Source organism: Crinia signifera, chromosome 6 (assembly GCF_055691185.1).
Source record: "Crinia signifera chromosome 6, ASM5569118v1, whole genome shotgun sequence".
NCBI lineage: Eukaryota > Metazoa > Chordata > Amphibia > Anura > Myobatrachidae > Crinia > Crinia signifera.
The window spans coordinates 211,073,159-211,097,779 of NC_139222.1; the positions used below are offsets into that span (position 1 = coordinate 211,073,159).

At 42.9% G+C, this 24,621-nt stretch overlaps 2 long non-coding RNA genes across 2 annotated transcripts in view; one reads left to right on the top strand and one right to left on the bottom strand.

Annotated features, from left to right (window-relative positions):
• LOC146008931 (uncharacterized) overlaps nucleotides 1-13,893 on the top strand; it is a 159,581-nt gene extending 145,688 nt beyond the window's left edge. The window contains exons 3-4 of the long non-coding RNA XR_014444587.1: nucleotides 1,495-1,591; nucleotides 12,145-13,893. This is a non-coding gene — a long non-coding RNA (uncharacterized LOC146008931). The remainder of the gene's footprint in view (nucleotides 1-1,494; nucleotides 1,592-12,144) is intronic.
• The window catches only part of LOC146008932 (uncharacterized), a 141,599-nt gene that overhangs the window by 89,511 nt on the left and 27,467 nt on the right, over nucleotides 1-24,621 (bottom strand). The window contains exon 5 of the long non-coding RNA XR_014444589.1: nucleotides 24,242-24,312. This is a non-coding gene — a long non-coding RNA (uncharacterized LOC146008932). The remainder of the gene's footprint in view (nucleotides 1-24,241; nucleotides 24,313-24,621) is intronic.

Sequence of the window (24,621 nt, forward strand, 5' to 3'; positions counted from 1 at the left end):
TAGAATTTAGCCCCTAAGGACAGTTTCCTACTCCCGTCCATCAAACCAGCTGTTACATAAGAATAGTATTCCCTTAAAGTCAGCCATCCAGCATGTAGCAATAGTGTCATCATTACATGGCATGCTGGACCCCGAGGGGATGACTGTAATGCTGATCATTTAAAGGCTGGGACGTGAGCTGTGTTGGAGACTAACAAAAGTTTTCTTCTTGTTGTTAGCGACAAGGATCTTTGGTGTACAGCATAGTTTAAGGGATGGATGTTACATACCTGCCCCCCAAGACTCCGAAAAGGTGTTTGCATGAGCAAGATAAAAATAACACAACATAGTATTCATGCATCGTCAGATTTCATTATGCTAAAATGCCTATTTTACTAAGCTCCATTACAGCACTTCTTACATCCACATGTAACTGCCACAAACCGACAACTATGAACTTGAAGGGTGAGATGAAGAGTGGAACACAAGCGAGCCACAATTGCTCCTGCTCCTTCACCCATATGCAGAGTTGTATACACAGTGGCGCACACAGTCCTGAAGTCAGTCCACACCCAGTGTCACCAATGTGCCCCACCCCTGCTATAGCTCCACCCACACTTTCTGCAAATTCTGTTCTGCTCAATGGGATCCGTGTCTATTTTGTCTGTCCGGGGCCTCATAATTTCTGATGGCAGCCCGGACTGCACCTATTCAGTCCTAACCTTGACTTTATAGTCACCCTCATTATCAGTACACACTAGCATACAATCTATTAGCTAGTTATGGCCCTTCAGCAGCACTTGACTTGCATATGACTCTGCATCACTCAAAAATGCATGTGGCTGGTGTGAAGCACTGCAAGATATTCTTTGCAGATGGACTTGACTTCAACTCTGCATTGTTGCTAAAGTGAAGTACTAAATATTTTTATTATATATACATAGGGGTATAATCAACGGATGCCGGATCCATTCCGAAATTCTTTTAACAGAATAGATCCGGCATCCATTATTCAATGCAGTGGCCAAATTTGGATGTCAGATTTGGCCACTGGTTGATGCTCACCGGGCCGGCACGGGGACTGGCGGTGGAAGGTGAAAGCGGTGGGTGGGTATGGGAGGTGGCAGACAGGAGGACAGCGCCGTGTAAGCTGCTGCTGCTCACCCGGCGCCGTCCTCCCTGCCTCAATCCAGCATCTTTCAATGTCGGATTGAGATTGCCGAAAACCTTTCGTTTTGGCTGTGTTTCCATCAAAAGCAGATGGATTAGCGGCTATTCCTTCAATCCACCTGGTTTACAGTAGGTTGGAACATTCCAACTTGCGAAACAAAACAGCTAACACTAAATAGGTTAGAACCCCTTCTGACGTCTTTTCGGCAAGATGGCAGTTTCAGCATCATCTGAACATGCAGTTCTTGCGGTTTTAACTGATTATTTTTGTTCATCGTCTGGCTGCCTGTTCATCGTGCATTTTATGATCAGACATAGTTGTTCATTATTTATTTATTTTTACAGGGTTGCTAAGGGAGTCATTGGTGTAGTTGGAGCTGGATTGCAGGTGGACATGGGGAATGGTGGCTCTGGGACCAGGTGGAAGTCTTTCTATCTTAAGGTAAGAGTTTTGGTTTGTGATTGTCCGTGAAAAATTGGAACAGGAGAGAAGTTTGTGATCTTTAGGATGCTGCCTCCCAGGCTCTTTCTATCTGTTTCTATCTTGAGGAAAGGAACCTTGGCATTATCCTGCTGCTTCTGTAAAATGCTGATTATTAGGATACAGATGCAATTCTTCATTTTATCTTCTCATTATGAATTGTTTAACTTCTTGCACCAGAAAAACCATGAATCCAATTACAGTGTACATAGCATGATGAGGCTGATGGAAAGTGTCTTCTCTCATCATATTAGTAAGTGGGAAACCCGTATATCACTTATGCTATTTATTGTAAACATGGGACAGAGAGACTATGAACGCTGAACTTACGGAAGTACTCAGAAGGGAATATAAACAAGTATGATACAGTCTATTGACTGTGACGAGAGACTTGCCACAATAACTGGGTGTATCTCCCAAAACATAAGGGTTGCAATTTAAAATGATCAGGCCCATTACAGGTCTTAGAAGCATAATGAATGAGACTTAACATGTTGGGCATTTCCTAGAGAACATAGAGTTTTGATGTTGTAGAGAGATTATAGAAAGCATTTGCATGATGTAATCACAATGATACCACCAGTGAATATATGTACCGGTAATTGGGAAGCATTATTTACACTGAGCAAAACCTCATTACTCCTACACCCAAGGGTATCTGTTAATCACCAAACATTAGGTCCCCTATGAAGAGGCAGACTTGTTTTCTAGCACAACAAATGTGTGGTAAAAGACCAAATGTAATATAAATGTAATATCATGTAGTGATCAATGAGTATCAGTTGTCCAACCCGTTTATGTGGGGGCTACTGATGCTGTTGGAAATGGTGTACCGCAGCATACAGTATATTGAAGATAGTTGCTGCACTCCCATACCTCCCAACTGTCCTGCTTACCGCGGGAACGTCCCGATATTCGGGGACGTTCCCGCGTCCCGCCCGGGGCCGCCATTGACCCGCAGTGGGGGGGGGGGCAGTTGGGAGCCCCCCCAGCCTGCCAAGAAAAGATGCTGTGCGCATGCGCACAGCATCTATTCAGCGCCGACGAGCGGCGAAAACAAGGGCGTGGCCGGAGGACGCATCATCCCACGAGGCCATGCCCCATTTTCGGGAGCGTGAAAGTCCCGACCTCCCAGCTACAGAAGTTGGGAGGTATGCACTCCGTCTATAGTACATCTGCGGGATACTAAGTAGTTGCAGTTACAACTCCAAATGGCTGTTGTTACAAAAAATATCCTGCAAATACTTAATGATAAATAAGCCCCATATTATGTTAATAACATATCCTAAGGGGTTTATTTACTTAGATGGGAGTTCTATTAAAGATGGGATGTTGCTATGGGCAACCAATCAGATTATGGGGGGTATTCGATCTAGGACGACAGGCGGGATTCAATGTCCCACCTGCCGATCGGCGCAAAGGGGGTGTGGCCGCAAAAACGGCCATGGATTGGCGATCTGCGGCCGGGATTGTGACAATCCACGGCCGTTACCGGCAGAACGGGCCCGACAACTTCTAAAGTCGGGCCCGTTCTGCTGTGATCCCTCTTCAATGCTAATGACAGCATTGAATACAGAGCAGCCCCTATTTCCCCCATCGGGAATGGCGGCGGCACATTGAATACCCCCCTCAATCTATTATTTGCTAGAAGACGCTAAATAAATAAGAAGTCGATTCTGATTGGTTGATATGGGCAACATCCCATCTTCAATAGAATTCCCATCTTAGCAAATAAACCCCCTAAATATGCAGAGTACATAGCAACTAGAAACAAAACACTTTCTGAAGGTGAGAGACTACTTGGCAAATGTTCCGAGATTACACTGACATTTTTTTCTTCTTCTTAATATAGTCATTTGAAAAGAAATGTCCACACATACGGTATGAGGCAGGGATGTGTCTCTTCTTCTGAGTCTCCATGAGCCAAGTACCTGGACACGACATCTAAACTACCATATTACAGAGGCTGCACAAAGGTGCACATAGCATTTCTTTAACATAAATCTACTGTATGCTTGAAACTAATTTATAGATCACAGCTTACTGAGAGGTAGACTGAAGCACACTGAGGTTACGGGCATTTCTGGGAATAAATCGTCAGCTTGTTACACGCACTGTATAACACTAACGAGGTGGTCCTGCCTTCTGTAAGTGGAACATTACTCACTACTAAGCCATACCTTGGAAATGACTCAAGCTGCACCTACGGCTAAGCTAAAGGCACCTGTCTCAGACAGGGCTGGCTATTAACAGATTACTTACTTACAGGGTGTTTGAGGAAGTAAGCATTAGACAGACAGCTGGGCAGGAAACCAGCCAGGGTCCTGTTTTCATGTACACACAGAGGAGAACAGGGCTACAAGGTCACTGTTGCATCTTCTTTCTCACACACATTAAATTAGATCTATGGCTGCATGACACATTCTGTATAAATTACAAGTATTGATTACCTCAATTTTTGCTGTCTTTAGGCCAGGGTTGTCTACCCTCCTGGAATGGCCAGGAGGGTCCCGGAAATCGGGTCCCCCTCACAGCCCCCCAGAAAGATGTCAATCTCCCATGACCCTACTTGGTCCATGGGGCCAAATGACACAAATCACCAGGATTGCATGGCTGGGGGAGTGGCCACTATGATGTGTTTGTGTTGGCCACACCCTAAACAAGATGTGGCTCTGCTCTCGTCCTGCCTCTTTTTACTCCAGGTGGCGGCCCTGCCCCTCTGCCTAATTGAGCTGGAAGGAAGTCTCCTGCAGAATTCAGTAGGGTAGGCAACTATGACCTGAATACGTATTCACTATTCAACATTTTTTATAGGCCTGTATAGTCCCATAAAAAATGCCATTGTTTTAGAACAGTTGCTCATCTGCAGTCTTTTACTGATGGAGGAGAACTGCTTGACAATAAAAAAATTTTGCAGCCTTCCACAGTCTTGCTAGAGCCTGTAGTTCCCTCACACCATAACCTAAACTCTAATATGTTGCGCTCCAAACTTACCTTTACCCAAAGCAGCCTAGTTATAAACTTTCCTCAGCCCATAAATTGAAAATTTTTTATGCATTCTAAATATAAGTCAGTTGGCATTGGCTTACTAGTGATGCACCTCCAACAGTCACCACCCCACTCCCAAGTGGCTGCAACATGTCAATCATGTCTCTCAGCTTATGATGATACATGGTCTCACTGATCCCTGGATATTGTCATGGATTGGTCGGACACATTTTTTTTCTGGAGTTCACAAGTCATTTTTTCGAGAATTAATTTTATCTTATTTATTATTTTATTTATTAACAGTTTCTTATATAGCACAGCATATTCCGTTGCGCTTTACAAAGGAGACAGTGATACAACAAACAGGGTATTTACAGACATTGAAAGGCATGAGGGCCCTGCTCGCAAGCTTACAATCTATAGGGAAATAGGCAAGAGATACGCTGGTCCCGGAGGTGCTGTGGCCAACATTGGGGACATACAGTACATATCTGATCATGCTCCATTTACTGTTGCCAGACGTATGCTCTCTATAGAACCCCAGAGCAAGTTTTTGAAATTTTCTTCTAATCTATATACAGTAACTCAGAAGACTTTTCTTAGAATACATAGATTAATGTTTTGGATTCTGACACTGAGAGGACCCAATCCTTTACTGGGACACTTCTAAGGCAGTTCTGTGGGGCAACATTATATTTTTATGGCATGGGGACATCATAGTGAAATACAGAGCTTTACTCTTTGTCTTTGACGATAGTGTGAACTCTCTCCCATTATCAGTAAGCTAGACAGTCATTAAAATAATATTCTAACTGATCCCAGTACAGTCTGAATTAGATTATACGAAGAATAGATTTCACAGATGTTGGAATAAGATGGGTAAGCATCTGGCTACCATGACAAGGAAGATCAGGTGCAAGAGTTACATAGCGGGGATTAGGATAGTTCCCCCCTCACTTCTAGTAAGATTTTTTTTATTGTTATTACCGGTGGTGGCTCCTACCTGGGTGGAGAAGAGGGGCTGCTGTGATGCCACACATGCGCTGGCCCCAGTCTCTATGGGGCTGCTTCGGGAGCAGACCCATAGAATGTTATAGGGTCTGGGTGGTCGTAAGCGGTACTGCTCATGAACAGAACTCGCTATTTAGGCGCATAGAGAGGCATCCCAGAGGGAGGGAACACCTCCCAATGGGACTGCCTTGGTGACTCGCAGGTCGGACTTACAATAGAAAGTAACTGCCAGTCACAGTGAAGCCAGTGCAGTCTCACAGATTCTACCTGGGGGGCTGCAGCCCTGCAGCCCATAGGTAAAAACCGCCACTGGTTATTACCATGCCTTGTAGGCTACACCTGACCTAAATGTCAGAGTTCACCTTCTGGACGCACTGCCTGCCTATGTAAGTAAATGTGTCGGGAGGTTGGATTGGGGGGGTTAATAGGGAGGCCAATCCCCAGATTCCAGGATTTCTGGGATTGAGCATTTTTCAATCCCGAATCTCAAGTTTGAAATTTATGCCCCGGGATTTACATCTCTAATTAGAAGTCACCAAAGGAATACCATTACCATAAAAAAAAGGTTGTTCCACAGTAAATCACCTCAATATAAAATCTGAACATTTCAAAATAATGTAAGGTATGCATTTAATAACAGCATTGCATGTTTGGAATACTTCAAAACAAAGTTCTTTAAATAAAGTGTGTTTGAAGAGCAAGTGATGTGAGATGAAGCATGTGACAAATTGTGTTGCTTTGTTGACTGTTTCTAGGTGTGCTTTATTATTGTATATCTTATTACCTAATTGTTGCTACAGAGCTTGTGCTATTTTAAATTTACAGTTGGATGGAGACAACATTTGGAATAAGGAAGGAACACTATTACTTGCCCTATCCATTTCAGATGTCATGACTTGTGGCTATCAAAAGCATTGTCTTAATTGAAGATGGTGCTGGTGCATTGGGAAACAGAAACATGATAGAATTGTGCTTGAGCTTTGCTGCGTTAGTGGGTGTCCAACAAAATGTAGACTAACAATAGCAGCTTCTATCATCAGCAGCACACTAACATGGCCTTAAAAGAAAGCCAAAACACAATCATCCTATGCCCCAAAGGGAATGCCGGACTAATTTGTTCATGGCTCTGTCAAGTGGGCAGCTAGGCTGCTTATCAGTAGCTGTAGTAACATTTCTCTTTGAGGTTCCTTTCTCAGCTAATCCGTTTGTTTCAATTCTACGTTCATCCTATCTACATAGTAACATAGTGGGTGAGGGTGAAAAAATAATCCATCAAGTTCAACCTACAGTATATTGGATCCCCTACGGCGACCAGCTGTAAATGTCCCAAAAGAAGTAACAACCAGTCTTTTACAAACCAGAATCCTTGTTGACCCAAAACAGCAGTCCTATTTCTCTTCGGGTACACTACTATACATTATAATTAATGGTTATAACCCTGGATCTACATCTACACTTTGTCTTATACCCCTTTCACACACAAATCCCAGGTGAGAGATAATATAATGAATATGAGATCAACCCATGTTGCATTTTTTCACACCACACTAGATCCAGGAAAACAGGGTCATCACTTTGCTACTTCATTAAAATATATATATAGTGTGCCAATGATGTTCCGTTATCATTACCCATGTACAGTAACCCAGGTCCCCACTTTCTTACTTTGCCTATCTCAGACCCATGAAAACCCCAGGACATGGCAAGGGGTGAAAACTTGGGTCAGATAACGACATGGGCGGAGCCATTTACACCAAGATATGACCTGTATTTTTCTCTGGTCCTTGTCTTGGCAAGCCATTTCAGCCTCTTGCTGGACACATACTGTACATCTTTTCACTTGTCTATCTCCTTATGTCCATCGTGAGCTGTCCTTTCAGACTCTTTCCACCCACAAGACACACAATTGCCTACACTATGCCCTATCCTCAGCTCCTGTAGAGACTGTCATTTCTTCTTTATATATTGATGAACAATGGAAATAGCCCTGACCAGTAAACATCAACGTTTCTAATTTCATATATGAATATTGAAGGTAATTAAATTATGTCTTCATTTCACTGCAGTTCTTAATGCAGTATTCCATTACAGATGACCACATATCTATAGGACACTGTCCAAAGATAGATATGCTTCTGTGATGTTGCTCGCATATATAAGCCCACATATGCTCCATATTAATGCATGTCTTGGCCATCATTGCCATCTTGTATGTATGCGTTGACATACAATTATTCAGCACTTGAAAGTCAAGAGTTACAAACCAAATTAAATACAAATTCCTTCTAAAAACAGAACAAGTAAGGATAAGGCAGAGATCATGGAATTGTACAGGTATATGTGGGATTGGTATAAAATAGGGGATTTTCATCTAACATATATACAGATTTAACATTAGAGTCTGAACTTTGTACTCCTCTCTCCCTCACTTACCTTCTACATGCCCAACCCTCTATCTTACACTCCCTAACACGAGATAATCTATTATTGACAACTGTACAGGCTTGGTAGATGTCTAGGAAAACATTGAAACTCCAACACCGCCATTCTTTATTCTTACCCTTGATAGGCAACTTAGACTTCCAGCCGGGCTTAGCTAGGACACCCTTCACGGAATGGAGGCCCGCTGGAATTCTGACCCTACGTGACTTGTTGAATACTTCCAACACTCCATTGACATTTGCAGAAGCCTCACAGAAATATGGCCTACAACCCGAACATAGATTTGCATACTTTCAGGTATCCCATTATTTAAAGTCTTGTCCAAGCTCAAGATTTTAGGATCAAGACGTGATCAAGATTTTACAAACTCTTTAGATTCCTTACACCGCACCACACTATACTCCACATCTATTATATAGTCAAGTATACGTACTGAACTTGACCCAGGAATAACCAAATGGACAACTCAAATCCCTTCCCTCTCCCCGGATAACCTCATGAAATCCTTTCAACTTAATTTAAAACTTATCCCAGCAAGCTCTTACCAAGAAATGACATACAAAATGCTCCATAGAGCATATTTATCACCTAAACAACGACATTTAATGGGTTTTTCTGAAGGGACAAGATGCCATAAATGTTCTACAGATGAAGCAGACACCCTACATTGCTTCTGGAGCTGTCATCATATCCAGAAATCCTGGAAAGACCTCTGTCATAATGGCACCACAACCCTAAACATATCTTTCCGTTGTACCATCTCTTGGGCACTCTTCGGATGCCTAACTGACAAACCCCAAATTCCTAAATATAGTAAGAAGCTCATTGTTATCCTGTCTGCAGTGGGCAGGAAAGCTATACTACAACAGTGGATACATAATCCTGCACCTACTGTCCACTTGGCAACTACAAGACTTCTATTTCTGTTTCCTACGGACTGGTTAGAAATGACCTTACATAAAGAAAAACTAACACCTTCCCTCTTCCAATGCTGGGGAAAGTACATACAGACTTTACCTCCCCACACTAAAACAGCAATACAAAATTGTTTTCAGCATACTACATGGTATTCTTACCAACTCCTTGCTAATCACAACCCCATTTCCTCTTGACTGACTATTCCAGCTTTCCCTATATCTTCACTTAACTTTGATTGGATGGATGCTCTGTGGATGGATCAATGGCCCTTGGACGCGGGTAGGCAATAGGTTATATTAGTAGTAGATGATTATTGTTAATAGTTTAAAAATAAAAACGAAAAAACGTTCTAGATATATATATTCTAACTTTATTGCATTTTGGCACATAATCATTCAGAATGTGACTAATAAACAACATATACTATCTCAGGCACATCCTGCCAACTAAACGATTAGTATGTAGAAGTACTCACATAATGTATTTTTTATTTTATTTTTCTAGTTACATACAATTTCAATATCATTGGTATTATTGGATTTACTGTGATTATATAGTCATAGTCTATGATGAAACCTTCTCATTAATGATCTGTACCACCTAAATGCTGCAATCCTTACTGTGGTGATTGAAGATGTTCCAGTTTATATTGAATGTATTGTGTTTAATGTGCAAATTTTCAATAAAACACATATTGAAAAAAATAAATAAATAGGGGATTTTGAGAAAATGCTTGCAAGATTGCAGGTTGAGGGAGAGTTTTTCCGGTTGGGTAAGGTGTTATATGGGAGCTGTTTTAGAGGTAGGATTGATAAGAGGTTATCAGAGAAGATCAGAGAAGAAGGCAACAGGAAGTGTAACTCGGGATGAGACCGTAAATCTGTGCTTAAAGTAGTTCTGGAGAAATGGTGGAACTTATTTTCCTCTGCCACCTAATTACACCCCCTCCCCCCATTAGGCAGAGCCAGGGCCTGTGGTAGGGTTTTTGGCACACCCCTGAAAATGATATGCTTTTCTGTTAGAAATACTGTGCAGGGCCAAAATGGAGCCCCCCCCCCTCCCCCCAGTTTAACCCCTAAGTAAGAGAAATACCTCCTTATCATGGCATCCTACTGTAAAGTGGTGAAGAAGAAGAGATGTACAAGAGATGTTATATAATACCGCAATGCAGTGCCTCATTTATATAATAATGGCAGGTAGTAGTTATGCTTGCTCTTTAACTTGAACACTGATTAGTTAGTGTTTATGTATTTTGCTGGATAATGCTTTCTAATTTGTTTAGAGAATGTGAAAGTAATAATAATGTACAGTATGACTCAAATGCCAGCACATTAGTATGACATACAATAAAACAGATGAATAAATCCTGGACTCTGCATCGCAATGTCTTTCACTTATAGTGGAGTCTAAGTTGCTATACCAGTCCTTTAAGAGCACACACTTCAAGTACAATCTTTAGCCAAGTACCCTGGTTTCCTGGCAACTGGTAGGAAGCATTTTTAATTTCCTTGTTTACTTGGGATTCTTTTCCTTTGTGTGCGCTGTCAGACTGAAGCCTGGCCTCTCGTCTCTGTCTAAAACACCCTTATAATGTGTAGGCTTTATTCCAACCACTCTATGTTTTGTGGTTTTCTGATAACTTCGATGGACCCTATGTGGCCTTTTAAAATATATATCGATATACAGTATAATAATGACATTTGTTTTATCACAGGCATCTTGCACATAAAAAGTATGAAAGTGTGTGGACAAACTACACATGGTTGTCTTCTATTCTCACACTGCCAAGGCCATTTAATTAATATTCCTTTCTTAATATAGAAAAATGGGTACTTGTGTAGTATCAAGGCGCCCATCGTGTCGCATCGCATACCAATAATTAATGTATGCGATGGTATGTCATGGCATGCGATGGACTCGATTTGAGGCTTTTCCCGGGAACAGTGTACAATTTTAATATCGCGTTGCATCGCATGCCATTATAATGGCATGCGACGCGACACGATTTCAATGTTAAATGCCCTGGCAGACCCGATTTTTAATTGTATCCCCACCCTGATGGGTAATAAGTATGTTAAATGCCCCCCCATTGTTAACGCCACAGCACTATCAACATCAACCCGAAGCGTGGCGAGCGCAGCAAGCCCGCGAGGGGCGGCGGTACGCGTCCACCGACCTTTTCATACCCATATGGATGGGTTTGCGGGATAATGAAAGCTTCTCTTAAAGGGATCCTTGAACTTTGAGGTCATATCTGACCAACTGTTGTTAAAGGAATGAGCAAACAATAACTGAAAAAAGTCATCCCAGAAGAAAGCATTTGCACCACCCACCTGTTTTGGTCATTGATTAAAAATAAAATAATAAAAACAAATATGTAAAAGTTTGTTGTTAAATGAGATATTATAGCACACAAAAAGAAGAAGATATTTGAGCTACTGTATGTACAGATGGAGCCCGTCTTATCTTTGCAGGGGCTGGCGCAGTCGGAAGGGGGCGCGCCCGCACCAGGCGCATGGACACCTCATTCCGACAGAGCTCTCTCCAGGTGCCCGCCGCCTCACCGCCCCATTCCAATGTCTGCCCCCACCTACCTGCAACCCCCCCCCCCCTTACCCTGCCCATCTCCTTGAAGCAGAGATGGGCAGGGTCCCTCCACCTAGCGACTGGGATGCATGTGAGACGCACGCGCGTCCCAGTCTGATGGAGTCACTGAAAGAAGAGAGGGGCTCCATCTGTAATACAAAGCAGTGATACAAAGCAGACTATATTGATCTATGTAAAGTATTTTGGGTACATTCTCATCTTTGCAGCCACTGCTTACGTTACGGAACTTACGAGCGGCCACCGCTTACGCTGCGGCACTTATGTACTGTACCACCCTGGGTCCACACCACCACCCTGGGTCCATGTCACCCTCCTGTGTCCATGCAACTATGTATTACCTTTAGTAATCAGAGCCCAAAGCGTGGTGAGTGAAGCAAGCTCGCGAGGGGACATTCTGGGTAGCGGCTAACGTTACTGGCATATCGGTGGCCGCAAAGATGAGGAAGTATCGTATTTTGTTATGAATGGTTTACAGCCAGCCCATGCTACAGTGAAAATCGTTACAAACTGTACTTTTCTGATTATTTATCTCTCTTTTTATTGCCCAGGTTAAGTACACTTACAGAGGAATTCATCTTGAGGAATTTATCCTGCAATCTGTTACCCAAGTCATCCTTTGACTGAATGGACTATTTGGAGGTCTACAAGAACACTGACATCCTTGGGTTGAATAACAAATACATACATCTTAAGATTGTACAATTACCAAGCACACAGGTCAATTTATTTATTGAATGTCCGGAAATCTACTTCTTGGAAGTAAAATGACTGCAGTGAAACATTTTAATCAAGCTGTGGAGTTTCAGCCTAAGAAGTTTATCATCCCTTGAAGCTAAAATGGAACTAGGAGCTTAGCAACCTGCTCAATAAACTCATGTTGTTCCACTAACCTCACAGAACACAGTGTTTTTCAACTGAAGACCATTACTACAATAACAGTCTGGCTAAATATCTTACTTATTTCAATGAGCAATTCATAAATAAATATACCTAAATAAATAATAAAATATAAAAGCAAGCATATGGTTTAACCTATTTAAACAAATGAGATGGACTTAGTATTTGGTGTTTTGTTTTAATATAAAGCAGCTGTGTGAAACACATTATATATACTATATCCTTTAGAAAACAAATGCAGAGACTTTATTATCCTGCAGCAAAAAATGCAAGATTAAATTCAAAGTATATATATACTACAAGTCCCATCATGCCTTGCCGCAGTTTTGCTATTAGGGAATGCTAAAACTATGGCAAGGCATGCTGGGATGTGTAGTTAAACCACAGCTGAAGGGCCACAGTTTGGACATGCCTTGTGTATGTATACATCTTCCCCCCTGCAGTGCACATGGTTTTGTCCATCTAAGAAGGAATTTGTCAGAAAGAGTGAACTAGAATAAGGCCCACAATCTGCTGCGAGGTTGTAGGTGGGCTGCAGTCATCAAATTGCCACTCCCTTGGACAGCTTCCAGGACAAATCATGTCCTGTGGACTCCACTAAAAACTGGGACTGCTGCTATTGTGGAAATTTACAAAGGCAAATACGCCTAAAAAATTCGTATTTTCATAGTAAAATACGAATTTTTAAGGCGTATTTGTATTTTAGGCAATTACTATGCCAAAAATCCTATTTATGGCACATTTGTATTTGTAGTTACAAAAGAATGGTGATTCCTAATTTACTAAAACAGCCGAATGCAGTCGTATTCATTCGTATTAAGAATACGAATACGAAAAATCATATTCGTATTCTTAGTAAATTTCCCCCAATATATTTTGGGTCATTTTTATCCATTTACGGGATCTGGAAACTTCTGCTGCGGTTTTTTACTTATAAATTTCATTGGTTTACATTGTTTATTATGTTTTGTTAAAAGTATTTTTTATTACAATTGATTCACCCAATTCTATAATTTTAAGCGCTGCTTCCTTTTCTGTTTTTTATATTGTCTATCAGGGGACTGACCATTCCCTAATTAGCAGCTGCTTTTAAGGTAGCGGCTTGTATGTAAAGCGCTCTGGGGTTTTTCAACCGAGTGTTGAATTACTGTTGCTTTATGTATTTGATGCAACCTTACATACAGTATATATGTGGCTGACATCACAGTGAGGTTCAGCATAAGGACTTCTTTCCAGAGGCGCAGCTACCGTAAGGCAGCCACCGCGGCTGCTTGGGAAAGCAAGCGCCAGCGGGGCGCCCCCGGTGCCCTGGCACTCTGGTCAGACCCCCCCTTACCCCTCCGCATGCCGCCGCCACCGCATTCAGTCCGGCACCGCAGATAGCCTCCAGGCTCCGTCTCCTGCAGTAATGAAAAATGACACGACAAAATGGCTGCCCCCTAATAGCAGACAGTTTTTAAGGATGCTAGAGGAGGCCGCCGCCTCCTCTAACATCCCTAAAAAACTGTCTGCTGTACGGGGGCAGCCATTTTGTCGTGTCATTTTTCATTACTGCAGGAGACGGAGCCCGGAGGCTATCTGCGGTGCCGGACTGAATGCGGGGCCGGCGGCAGGGGCATGCGGAGGGGTAAGGTAATTTTTTGGCGGGGGGGGGGGGGGGGGGGGGCGCCACAATATTAGTTACGCCTCTGCTTCTTTCCAGTGGTGTGACTATAGAAGCACAGCAATGTGAATTTCTAAATAGTGCTAACAAAACAATAAAAAACCCCACAACAATAAAAAAGTAAGCTATTACACACTGCCCTATTTCACCAGCTCTGAACTGCTCTCTAAATATTACCTGGACTACAACCAAAGTGCAGCAAGTCCAGAACCAGGTTAGAAGATTAAAAGAAAGAGTTAGGAAACCATCACCGAACGCCTCCAATATATCACTTTAATAAGTGATTCCATAAGGTTCTCTGTGGCATATTCATCATGTTAATTATCGGTGGCCGGGTGACCCCCGAAAATGAACATTCCGACTCACCGCAAATGCCAGAGCAATTTATTATTGCCCTGGAGCAGAGACAAGTGATCTAAAAATCCACTTTCTCCACAATTTTCACAGCAGTGAAATATTTTTGCAGTGCTAATACTTGTGTGCTTTCGCGAACTAGGGTCCACACAGGCACAAAGAGCGCCAGCATCCAGTGAAAGAAGCTGGGGCGGAGGGATCCAGAAGGTTCCATGTTTACAATTTGGGACTGCTTCCCATAGGTAAGCAGCAGGGGTGCAGGAGCATTCGCAATCTGCAGGTGGCGAATGCTCTCGCAGTCAAGCTCTCAAAATATTGTATTTTTAGAGCTTGATGAATGAGGAGTCCATACCAGTGTATAGGGACACCAGGCCTGAGCGGGAGTGTAAGGTAAGCAGGAGATATCTGTGATAGTGAATAGGGTTCTCATTGTGCAATATATGCGCACTATGGGGGCTATTTAATTCCGGCTGCTATTTCCGACAGGGGAAATAGCTCCCGCTGCCTATTCAATGCTGTTTGTTTCCAACAGCATTGAAGGTGGATCTCGACAAAACAGATCCGATCTGTTTTATCCGATTATATTTCCTATTTAAGGTAAACATTACAGGTCATTATGATGAATAAATATGTTTGCTTGGCAATTTTCACACCTATTTTGATAAATTCACTTGGCACTCAAAGGGTTAAATCAGTTGACTAAAGTAAGTGAATTATACAATGCGCTCATGACATAGTAGTGCATGAGTCCACTAAGCATTCATATGATCATAGAAATGGTCCGCAGCCTTCCATTGGTGTGCAGTAGCTTCAGTCCCCTCCTCTTCCGCACAGTTTGACAAACAATGTTTATTTGTGATGGTTTTCCTCTGGGACGAGATGAGTTAAAAAGTATGTGTGTTTTAAACATTCCTTATATTAAAGACGTGGCTCCGGAGAACATATTGAAAATGTTATTCTTGGATTCTAGAGCCGAAAATTCCGAGTTTTATGAGGATCCTAAAACGCTTAAATAGGTCAGTGTTGATTCAGTTTCTGCTTTCTACCATAATATTGGAACTGAGCATAGGAAGAGAACTTTGAGCTGACAAAAATGAAAGATGAAAATTGGTCCATATAATCTCTCCTGGGAAGTGACTCCATGCAACCCATACAGAGCATATACAGTATGTGCCCACAGCAAAGGTGATATAAGCTCAATGGAGCAGAGGAATACTGAACATATCCACCTGCTAAGCTGTCAAGAAGAACCCGTTTATATGATTTCTGCACACTTTGTGTACGCTGATAATTTGCAGACTATTGCCCTGCCATAATTACTTTTTTGTACATATATGTGAATTATTGCACAGAGAGAAAATTGTATGTGACAGTCAACAGCTGTAAACTTGGATACCTTTTAACCTTTGTACAGTGTGTCATTTATTGCGGATCTGCCTTATGAGATGTACTTGAAGCCTACTTATGAATAAAGCAACAATGTGTTACAACATTGTAATCAAATTTCTACAACTTTCATATTAATTTGTTACTATCAAGTCACATATGTCCCACTGTGGAAAACCAAATGAAAACAGAAAAGTAACTCCACCAAATATACAAAAATGCAGCAATACCAGTATACTGTATATATATATATATATATATATAGACGTGGGGTTTGAGCCGGCACTCAGCTGCTGCGGATGGTAGTTGCCCCGGGTGCCTTCTGATGAAAATGAAGTACTTTGAAAAAGACAGCGTCACTCCAGGGGACTTGTTAGAAACTTTTATATGGCAATAGCGGTAGATAACATGACCATCACAACCAGTCCACCGACGTTTCAATGTCCGCAGACATTTTCCTCAAGGTGTGGTGTGTGGTGACAGGTAGCAATACATAATAACATGGTTTTATAGGTACTCACCATTCCTGATGATTCTGACCGGCGGCCGGGTGCGCCGATCACACACCCCCGGATATGAGGCATGAGAGGCGCTGACAGCTTCCTCTGAGTGTCCGTTGCTGGGATACGCGTCAGACCAGAGGCGCTGTCCCCAGCCGCCAATCACAATCTACCATACGGAGCACGATACATGGATGCACTGATACCTGTAGAAATCACAGGTTATGCTCAGTATAAACATCAACAGCCATGAATAAACAGTTAAGCCAATACTGGTGAGAATAATAGGTACATTTAAATCATCATTACATATGGCTTGTGTTATGAGAACACTGGATCGTGCATTAAGAGTCCACCGGTGTTATAACGAATGGTTAATATAGGATACTCCAATTAAATCTCTCGTTCAGACCTTGTGGTCTCACAGTCTGTAATCTATGGATCCATCTAGCCTCCAATTTCAACAGCGATCCATCTCTATCTCCTCCACGGCGGTACGGGGGGATGTGATCTATAAGTATAAATTTGATGTCTGACACCGTATGTCCCTTGTCCAGGTAGTGTCTGGCTACTGGTTGGTCGGCTTTACCTGAGCGGATTGCTAGGTTGATCGCCGATCTATGTAGTGCCATTCTGTCCCTTATCGTACGGATTGTTTTGCCGACATAGAATAGTTGGCAGGGGCAAAATAGGAGATAAATCACGTGAGTCAATTGGCATGTCAAAACCTGTTTGATGTGAATGATGGACTCAGTATGTGGGTGTTTGAAAGACCTGCACACGACCAGATTTTTGCATGTCATGCAATTGAGGCATCGATAGCATCCCGGGTTTTTTTTCAAAAACGACGTATCGGCCCTATCCACTCTATCGAATCCAGTTATATCGGTATGGACCACTTGATCTTTGATATTACGTCCACGTGTATAGCACGACATTGGACGTGCAGATTTGAAGCATGGAAGTGTGTGGTCGGATTTGACGATCGGCCATAATGCCTTAGTGGCTCGCTGAACGATGGGGCTGGAACTTGAAAATTGTTGTTTCCACGGGATGATATTTTTATTCACCCGCTCTTTAGTGGATAATAAAGTTTGTCGTGGAGTAGACAAAACCTCTTGTTGTTGGGTGCGTAAAGTTCTTAAATTATAGCCTCTTTCTGTGAAGCGCTGTTTAACCTGATTGGTCCCCTCAATGGCTCCTTCATGGGTGCTTGCTATTCTTGCTACCCGCATCAGTTGTGATTTGGGGAGACCTTTCTTTAACGGTTTTGGATGATGGCTAGAAGCCAATAATAGGTTGTTGCGGTCAGTCTCTTTCGAATATACTTGTGTCCAGATCAGACCATCGTTCAGGTTGACCTGCACATCCAAATAGTTGATCCTGTGTTGCTGTATGTTATAAGTGTATTTTATAGGGCTATCGCTGAGATTGATGGCCGCTATATGATCTTCCAACACTTTGGTAGGCCCTGACCACAGACAGAACAAATCGTCGATGAATCTTACAAAGAAAATTATATGATGTTTAATCAGTGGATTACACAAGAACTTCTCTTTTTCTTCTGAGAACATGAAAATATTGGCCAGGCTCGGTGCCACTGGGCTACCCATGGCACACCCGTTGTTCTGCTGGTAGTAAGTGCCATTGTATAGGAAATAATTCCTTTCCAGGGTCAGCCGTAGTAATTGTAAAAAAAGGTCGTGATCAACATCTTGGATACTGCAATCTCTCATGAACTGCGCTACTGCTGCTACACCTGCCACCTGAGGAATTGAGGTGTACAGGCTATTGACGTCCAGTGTTATCAACACTGTGTCGGCTGGAATAGATGTTAAAGATTGTAATCGTAGCAAAAAGGCCGTGGTATCCTTGATGAATGTTTGTTGTTTTTGGACCCAAGGCTGTAAAACAATGTCCAAAAATTTAGAAACTGGCTGGTATAGGGAATTATTCGCGCTGATAATGGGGCGACCTGGGGGTATGGAGAGGTTCTTGTGTATCTTAGGCACTGTGTAAATTATTGGGGTTACTGGATGATCTTGACTTAACGCTTTTACTAGAGCTGGATCTAGGAGTTTAGCAGAGACTGCTGTTTGCAGTATATGGTCCAATTCTCTTTTATATGCTCTAGTTGGGTCATTGGTCAGTCTTGTATATGTGTGACTATCGCCTAATTGGCCCTCCAGTTCTTCCATGTAAGCCACTGGGTCTTGGACCACTATAGCCCCTCCTTTGTCCGCCGGCCTTATGATAATATGGCGGTAATTGGCTAGTGAACTCAGCGCCTGGCGTTCTTCTTTGGATAAATTGTAATGCGCCGGGGGAGCTGCTGAATTGTATTTATTGACAGCTTCATTAATTAGCCTTGAGAAGGTAGGTAAGGAGGTGTTCGTAGAAGAGGGATCAAAATTAGACTTAGTTCTGGATCTGATGAAATCTTGAAATGGGGATTCTTTCGGATCGGTAGAGTTATGCTGGAAGTGTTCACGAAGGCGAAGATTCCGGTCAAATCGGTGGCGATCTACTTGCCATTGCAATTCGTTGTGTGGGTTTGTGGGGATGAAAGACAAACCCTTGTTAAGCACCGATGTTTCAGCAGGAGTTAGTTGGTGGGAAGAGAGGTTATAAATTATGTTCGCATCAGCGCCTTTAGCTCGCGCTGCCCTCTCGTTCTGGCGCCCCCTACGGGCGGGCGTCCTCTGCCTCTTTTTTGATTTGCAAGGGTTGCCCCCTCTAAAGGGACTGCCCCACTGTGCTGGGTATCATCAGAGTCACGGGTTCTGAAGTCGCTGTCCGAATTGGATGTAGCGGTTTCTCTGGTCTAGTTCTGCCTTCTACGTCGGTAGTTACCTCCTTTACGATTGGGGAATTGCGTAGTGGGTTCACCGCCCATAAGCCACCTATAGACCTTGTTATCCTCATAATCGCGGGTGACAATGGAATATTTGTTGGCTTTAAACTTCTGAAGCTCTTTTTTATATATTTCCACTTTGGTTGTTAAATTACTTAGCCATTCGGGATTATCGATCTGTATCTGAGGGATGTCAAAGGTGCTTTCCAGAGCTGCGATTTTTTCTTTGGTGATACGTAATTCTCTCGATGACTCTTCGATTACTAGTAGCATTAAATCACTACTACACTTGTTTAGGATTCCCACCCATTTGGTGCAGAATTCTGGGTTGAATCGGCCGATGGTCGGCATGTTGCGGACCCGGAACCCGCGAGGGATCATCTGTTCACGGTAATACTTTGATAGTGACGACCCGTGAAGGAGGTAGTCGACCTCCCGCTTCCTTAATTGTAGCATTTGGTGGCCCAAATCTTCAATCGATGTTTCCATAGATAATTCATCATCTGTGTACTGAAGGAGTATACGCTGGGCCTCAGCCTCATTATAACTATGTGAGACACCTCTCGTGGACGGCATGGTGCGGCATCCAGTGTTAGCTTGTGTCTCCATTTCGTGCTCCTTGGTATATATAGGTGGTGGAATAGTTAAAGCTAGCAGAAAACTGCTATGCGGTGCCTTGCTCCGGGCGAGTCTCCCTGCTGGGTAGACCCTTGTAGGTAGACGTGGGGTTTGAGCCGGCACTCAGCTGCTGCGGATGGTAGTTGCCCCTGGGTGCCTTCTGATGAAAATGAAGTACTTTGAAAAAGACAGCGTCACTCCAGGGGACTTGTTAGAAACTTTTATATGGCAATAGCGGTAGATAACATGACCATCACAACCAGTCCACCGACGTTTCAATGTCCGCAGACATTTTCCTCAAGGTGTGGTGTGTGGTGACAGGTAGCAATACATAATAACATGGTTTTATAGGTACTCACCATTCCTGATGATTCTGACCGGCGGCCGGGTGCGCCGATCACACACCCCCGGATATGAGGCATGAGAGGCGCTGACAGCTTCCTCTGAGTGTCCGTTGCTGGGATACGCGTCAGACCAGAGGCGCTGTCCCCAGCCGCCAATCACAATCTACCATACGGAGCACGATACATGGATGCACTGATACCTGTAGAAATCACAGGTTATGCTCAGTATAAACATCAACAGCCATGAATAAACAGTTAAGCCAATACTGGTGAGAATAATAGGTACATTTAAATCATCATTACATATGGCTTGTGTTATGAGAACACTGGATCGTGCATTAAGAGTCCACCGGTGTTATAACGAATGGTTAATATAGGATACTCCAATTAAATCTCTCGTTCAGACCTTGTGGTCTCACAGTCTGTAATCTATGGATCCATCTAGCCTCCAATTTCAACAGCGATCCATCTCTATCTCCTCCACGGCGGTACGGGGGGATGTGATCTATAAGTATAAATTTGATGTCTGACACCGTATGTCCCTTGTCCAGGTAGTGTCTGGCTACTGGTTGGTCGGCTTTACCTGAGCGGATTGCTAGGTTGATCGCCGATCTATGTAGTGCCATTCTGTCCCTTATCGTACGGACCCCCAGGTCGCCCCATTATCAGCGCAAATAATTCCCTATACCAGCCAGTTTCTAAATTTTTGGACATTGTTTTACAGCCTTGGGTCCAAAAACAACAAACATTCATCAAGGATACCACGGCCTTTTTGCTACGATAACAATCTTTAACATCTATTCCAGCCGACACAGTGTTGATAACACTGGACGTCAATAGCCTGTACACCTCAATTCCTCAGGTGGCAGGTGTAGCAGCAGTAGCGCAGTTCATGAGAGATTGCAGTATCCAAGATGTTGATCACGACCTTTTTTTACAATTACTACGGCTGACCCTGGAAAGGAATTATTTCCTATACAATGGCACTTACTACCAGCAGAACAACGGGTGTGCCATGGGTAGCCCAGTGGCACCGAGCCTGGCCAATATTTTCATGTTCTCAGAAGAAAAAGAGAAGTTCTTGTGTAATCCACTGATTAAACATCATATAATTTTCTTTGTAAGATTCATCGACGATTTGTTCTGTCTGTGGTCAGGGCCTACCAAAGTGTTGGAAGATCATATAGCGGCCATCAATCTCAGCGATAGCCCTATAAAATACACTTATAACATACAGCAACACAGGATCAACTATTTGGATGTGCAGGTCAACCTGAACGATGGTCTGATCTGGACACAAGTATATTCGAAAGAGACTGACCGCAACAACCTATTATTGGCTTCTAGCCATCATCCAAAACCGTTAAAGAAAGGTCTCCCCAAATCACAACTGATGCGGGTAGCAAGAATAGCAAGCACCCATGAAGGAGCCATTGAGGGGACCAATCAGGTTGTACAGCGCTTCACAGAAAGAGGCTATAATTTAAGAACTTTACGCACCCAACAACAAGAGGTTTTGTCTACTCCACGACAAACTTTATTATCCACTAAAGAGCGGGTGAATAAAAATATCATCCCGTGGAAACAGCAATTTTCAAGTTCCAGCCCCATCGTTCAGCGAGCCACTAAGGCATTATGGCCGATCGTCAAATCCGACCACACACTTCCATGCTTCAAATCTGCACGTCCAATGTCGTGCTATACACGTGGACGTAATATCAAAGATCAAGTGGTCCATACCGATATAACTGGATTCGATAGAGTGGATAGGGCCGATACGTCGTTTTTGAAAAAAACCCCGGGATGCTATCGATGCCTCAATTGCATGACATGCAAAAATCTGGTCGTGTGCAGGTCTTTCAAACACCCACATACTGAGTCCATCATTCACATCAAACAGGTTTTGACATGCCAATTGACTCACGTGATTTATCTCCTATTTTGCCCCTGCCAACTATTCTATGTCGGCAAAACAATCCGTACGATAAGGGACAGAATGGCACTACATAGATCGGCGATCAACCTAGCAATCCGCTCAGGTAAAGCCGACCAACCAGTAGCCAGACACTACCTGGACAAGGGACATACAGTGTCAGACATCAAATTTATACTTATAGATCACATCCCCCCGTACCGCCGTGGAGGAGATAGAGATGGATCGCTGTTGAAATTGGAGGCTAGATGGATCCATAGATTACAGACTGTGAGACCACAAGGTCTGAACGAGAGATTTAATTGGAGTATCCTATATTAACCATTCGTTATAACACCGGTGGACTCTTAATGCACGATCCAGTGTTCTCATAACACAAGCCATATGTAATGATGATTTAAATGTACCTATTATTCTCACCAGTATTGGCTTAACTGTTTATTCATGGCTGTTGATGTTTATACTGAGCATAACCTGTGATTTCTACAGGTATCAGTGCGTCCATGTATCGTGCTCCGTATGGTAGATTGTGATTGGCGGCTGGGGACAGCGCCTCTGGTCTGACGCGTATCCCAGCAACGGACACTCAGAGGAAGCTGTCAGCGCCTCTCATGCCTCATATCCGGGGGTGTGTGATCGGCGCACCCGGCCGCCGGTCAGAATCATCAGGAATGGTGAGTACCTATAAAACCATGTTATTATGTATTGCTACCTGTCACCACACACCACACCTTGAGGAAAATGTCTGCGGACATTGAAACGTCGGTGGACTGGTTGTGATGGTCATGTTATCTACCGCTATTGCCATATAAAAGTTTCTAACAAGTCCCCTGGAGTGACGCTGTCTTTTTCAAAGTACTATATATATATATATATATATATATATTATCTCTCTCTATATATATATATCTATCTATCTATCGTGAGGATGGCGGCACTCAGATAAATAACTGGACAATTCACGCAGTGTTCAGATCATATATCATATATATATATATATATATATATATATATATATACGGTACGAGGAATTGGCACTCTCTATACCCAGGCATATGGTCCCTGTTGCCTTCCAAATTTAAGGAGACAGCTCTCCAAGATAAAGCATCATGTACGGCGGCACTCAGGTAAACAGAGTCGGAACTCAGTTGCTGGATCTAAGCCACTGATCCAGCAACTGAGTTCCGTGTCTGTTTACCTGAGTGCCGCCGTACATGATGCTATATATATATATATATATATAGATAAATAGATAATATATACAATGTGGAAATAAAAGTAACAGATACATTTGTTTGAGCCAAGTGTAACCTCCAAATTCTAGCTGTGGGTACCAACCACACCTTATCACCTTTTGTATAGTGCTGTACCACCTTCCGCTATTATTTTAAATAAAAATGTTATTATGCTGTATTAAATTCAATTATAATTCACCATCCTATTGTTTCTTCCAGCATTGGCCTGTGTTTTAATGCAGAGCATTATACTTCTCTCCATGAGTAGTATATGGCAGTGGTTGTCACCCAAAGTGGTGGTGGGGCCTTTGAGACATTTTTCAGAGGAGAAGGCGTACAGTGGTAGAATGAAAGTGGTCCAAACACCATAATAGTAGCACCCCTGGCCCACCAAGGCATCTCATTTTCTCAAGATCAGAACTCAAAATATATTAGACCCTTTAGACGAGATGTGGTCAGGATTCGGACAGTCACAATACTGACAGCAGAATCCTGTTGCATCCTGAAGGTAAGTACAGGGGTTGTGGTTTGTAACGGGATGATTACTCTGTGTGGTTTGTGTATGTGTGTATTAGCGTTAGGCTGCTGGAGGGGTGGGTTAGGGTCAAGGTTAAGGTTAAAACACTTACACGGATCTGTCAGGATTCTGAACACATCATGATGCCACTGTTGACATCATGATTTCAACTGCCATGATTTCACCCCTTTGGGCAAGTACCAGTTCTTCATGTGTGAGCATATTTATGTTATTATGTAATGACAAAAGCCAGTGTTAAAATATATCCAGCAAATGGTGTATTTGATGGAAATGGTAAATAGCCGCATTCCGCATATACATCAAGCCCGGAATGCAATACTTACTTTCCAGGGATTGGATGCGGTGGGCAACTCCATCTTCAGATCGGGGGTGCTTTATAGGGCTTCTATTATGCCTGGAAAACAAAAGAAGTGCTCAGACCATGACATAAAATAAAAAATACCATTGGATTGACTCACCACAATTTATATAGAATTTCAATAAAAATACATAAACTACACGGGACAACATGCATTTAAAAACATAAATGAACACTGCAAATATACACATATAATCAGAGTGCTGTTAAGGCACAATGCGTCAGTGAGATCACCCCACTGCTTATCACCTGAACCCCACCTTTGAAAGCCTGCCCGAACCAGCCCCGAGAGCACTAATTGGACACTCTGGACCTGGGCAGCCTTCCAGCTTGCAGCAGCGCCAT